This window comes from Caretta caretta, chromosome 4, assembly GCF_965140235.1.
Source record: "Caretta caretta isolate rCarCar2 chromosome 4, rCarCar1.hap1, whole genome shotgun sequence".
Lineage (NCBI taxonomy): Eukaryota > Metazoa > Chordata > Testudines > Cheloniidae > Caretta > Caretta caretta.
In genome coordinates, this window is record NC_134209.1 from 138,269,876 (window position 1) to 138,273,207 (window position 3,332).

At 38.9% G+C, this 3,332-nt stretch overlaps 1 long non-coding RNA gene across 1 annotated transcript; it reads left to right on the forward strand.

The window, feature by feature from the left end:
• The first annotated feature begins 335 nt into the window (after positions 1 to 335).
• On the forward strand, positions 336 to 2,912 carry LOC125635578 (uncharacterized). Its single transcript, XR_007356311.2, has 3 exons — positions 336 to 502; positions 1,505 to 1,753; positions 2,392 to 2,912. It is a non-coding gene; the product is annotated as an uncharacterized LOC125635578 (long non-coding RNA).
• The last annotated feature ends 420 nt before the right edge of the window (positions 2,913 to 3,332 follow it).

Here is a 3,332-nt window from a genome sequence, read left to right on the forward strand (position 1 = left end):
TTTTAGGGATGTTTTGTTTCCCCCCAGCCACAGTTAAAAGGCCTTACAAAAAAGTAAACTGTTCTCTCAAATTCCCATAACTCTCACAGTGTCTTTATATGATTTCTTGTCACCCAGTATAGTTACAGAATTTCACAACATTTTCTATATTCTCTTGCTTTTTCCAAAAAGCAACATTATCACCTGTCAATTAAGTTGTCCCAGCTTGCAAACTGCACTGATATCTTGTTTTGCTCAAATAATGCCCCAATGAATTTCTAAGCTGTCTAGAACTAAGGAGTTTTGCTGCTTAAAATATTTTGAAATCAGTCAACTTTGGCTTTTTGTCTAGATTTTTCATGGAATTACCAAGTCAAGTGCAATTAAACACTGATCCTGCTCAGTCCAGCTCTTGTGTTCCCCTTTGGAGTCCACATTCCAACACACCTGTGGGGCAACCAATGCTGGCTGAAGAAAGGTTGCAGAATTGATCCTCTGCATTTGCTGGAAACCTTCTCAAGAGGTAAGTTCCAGTTGTCCTCTGTTTGCTTGGAGTCCTAGAGTTTCTCCCTTTTTGCAGTTACTCAGAATTTTTACTCAAACAGGATTTCCAGATATAACTGTCATAAATATAAAGGGAAGGGTGAACCCCTTTAAAATCCCTCCTGGCCAGAGGAAAAATCCTCTCACCTGTAAAGGGTTAAGAAGCTAAAGGTAACCTCGCTGGCACCTGACCAAAATGACCAATGAGGAGACAAGATACTTTCAAAAGCTGGGAGGAGGGAGAGAACCAAAGGGTCGGTGCCTCTCTGTCGGTATGCTGCTTTGCCGGGGATAGACCAGGAATGGAGTCTTAGAACTTTTAGTAAGTAATCTAGCTAGGTATGTGTTAGATTATGATTTCTTTAAATGGCTGAGAAAAGAATTGTTCTGAATAGAATAACTATTTCTGTCTGTGTGTCTTTTTTGTAACTTAAGGTTTTGCCTAGAGGGATTCTCTATGTTTTGAATCTAATTACCCTGTAAGGTACCTACCATCCTGATTTTACAGGGGTGATTCCTTTACTCCTATTTACTTCTATTTCTATTAAAAGTTTTCTTGTAAGAAAACTGAATGCTTTTTCATTGTTCTCAGATCCAAGGGTTTGGGTCTGTGGTCACCTATGCAAATTGGTGAGGATTTTTACCAAACCTTTCCCAGGAAGTGGGGTGCAAGGGTTGGGAGGATTTTGGGGGGAAAGACGTGTCCAAACTACATTTCCCAGTAAACCCAGTTAGAGTTTGGTGGTGGCAGTGGTTATTCCAAGGACAAAAGATAAAATTAATTTGTACCTTGGGGAAGTTTTAACCTCAGCTGGTAAAAGTAAGCTTAGGAGGTTTTCATGCAGGTCCCCACATCTGTACCCTAGAGTTCAGAGTCAGGGAGGAACCTTGACAATAACGTTTAGTATGTACGGCACACTTCATCTGCAGATCTCAAAGTGCTTTATGAAGAGTGGGCTAATTACATTTATGCATTTCACAGATGACACAGATGCTAAATGATTTGCCTAATGTCACACAAGAAGTCAAGAGCAACACCAGGAATCACACCCAGGTTTCTGGACTCGGACTGATGCTCTGTCCAACGGACCCTGCTGATGCCCTTTAATACGGGTATTAAAACAAAAACAGTCTGCAAGGCAGTGAAGTAATAGCCTTCATTCTCTTAACTGGATCTGTGCAAACCCAAGGGCTCATGTGGAGCCTGAAGGACCAATTTCAGGATAAAGGTGTAAGTAGCCTGAAGTACCTGACTGTGACTGTGTCATTTTTCTTACTCTCCAGCTCACTAGAGGTTCCTCAAATTATACACAGCTTTGCATTGTATTTGCATGACTGATTAATTATATGATTGATTAGTTAATGTTCATACAGAATGTTGAATGTAAAGTAAGTGTTATCTGCATTTCATTGTGTTCAATGCCCTGCCTTTTTCCAAACTTGAATTTAAAAATTTCCCAAATGTCACTAGTTTGGAAACCAGAATTTCCTGATTCCCAAATGCTAGGACTTCTGAGCTTCCCTAATAGAAATAAGTCTAGAATTTCTGTATATAAAACACAGAAAAATAAAATTTATCACAGTTAAATGGGAGGAAACACTGTGTCTATCCTCCCTTAGGTACTCATATGCCCTCTATAGCATCTGAGCACCTCACAATCTTTTAATGTATTTAACTTCACAGCACCACTGTGGGATAAGGAAATGATATTATCCCCATGTGACATTATCTGATTAAAATATGACCATATAGATCATTGTTGAAACCACTGTTATATATTTGCAACAAATCTTGAACAAAGGTTGTCAAGTAAGGTGTCTGTGGAAAGGTTATGATTTGCTGAATATGATTTTGCTATTTGTACACAGGTATCATTTTTGAATTTGAAGTTATGAGTATTGGCTCTATACCTGGATTTCAAATGTTTGCTCCTGGGGTAACACCCACAAGGCAGCTAGCCAGCACATCTTGGAGGGACTATTCAAATTGAGTGGCCCATCAAAAGAACATTTAACTGACAATGGACCATGGGAGATGCCTATGTCCACCTAATGGAATTTCCTGCTGTGACTAGGTGAAATCATGCATGGACATGTGACTTGTCCATGTGACTCCAACCACCATCTCTTCCACAGTAAGAACAACGGGATTCCCGCCACATGGCAGAAGGTATAAAAGGCCCTGGAAACACCTCCATTTTGCCTCCTTTCTGCCCCAGCCTCTTTCCTGTTCAAACCTCTGGACTATGGATTATAATAATGGGAGCATTCTAACCAAAGGTACTGAGGTCCTTCCAATGATTTGGAAGCAGTCAGAGATTTGACATAAGCCAGCAGTTTATTCCATCACTGCTACAAGCCTGAATCAAGAATTTTGCATTTATTTTATGTATTTGATTCTTTTAACCAGTTTTAACTCTTTCTTTCTTTCTTTCTTTCTTTCTTTCTTTCTTTCTTTCTTTCTTTCTTTCTTTCTTTCTTTCTTTCTTTCTTTCTTTCTTTCTTTCTTTCTTTCTTTCTTTCTTTCTTTCTTTCTTTCTATAAATAAACCTTTATATTTTAGATACTAAAGGATTGGTATCAGCATGATTTTTGGGTAAGTTCTGAGTTATATATTGACCTGGGTGTGGCTGGTCTTTTGGGATCAGAAGAACCTTTTATTTGAAGAGATTGGTTTTAAAGAACCACACATCTCTAAGTCTAGTGTTTTCGGTGATAATATAAGGGATGGAATGCCACAGGAAAGCACTTTTATGACTTCTTGTTAGCCAGTGTGGGGAAACAGTTTACTTTTGTTGCTAGTTTGGTAT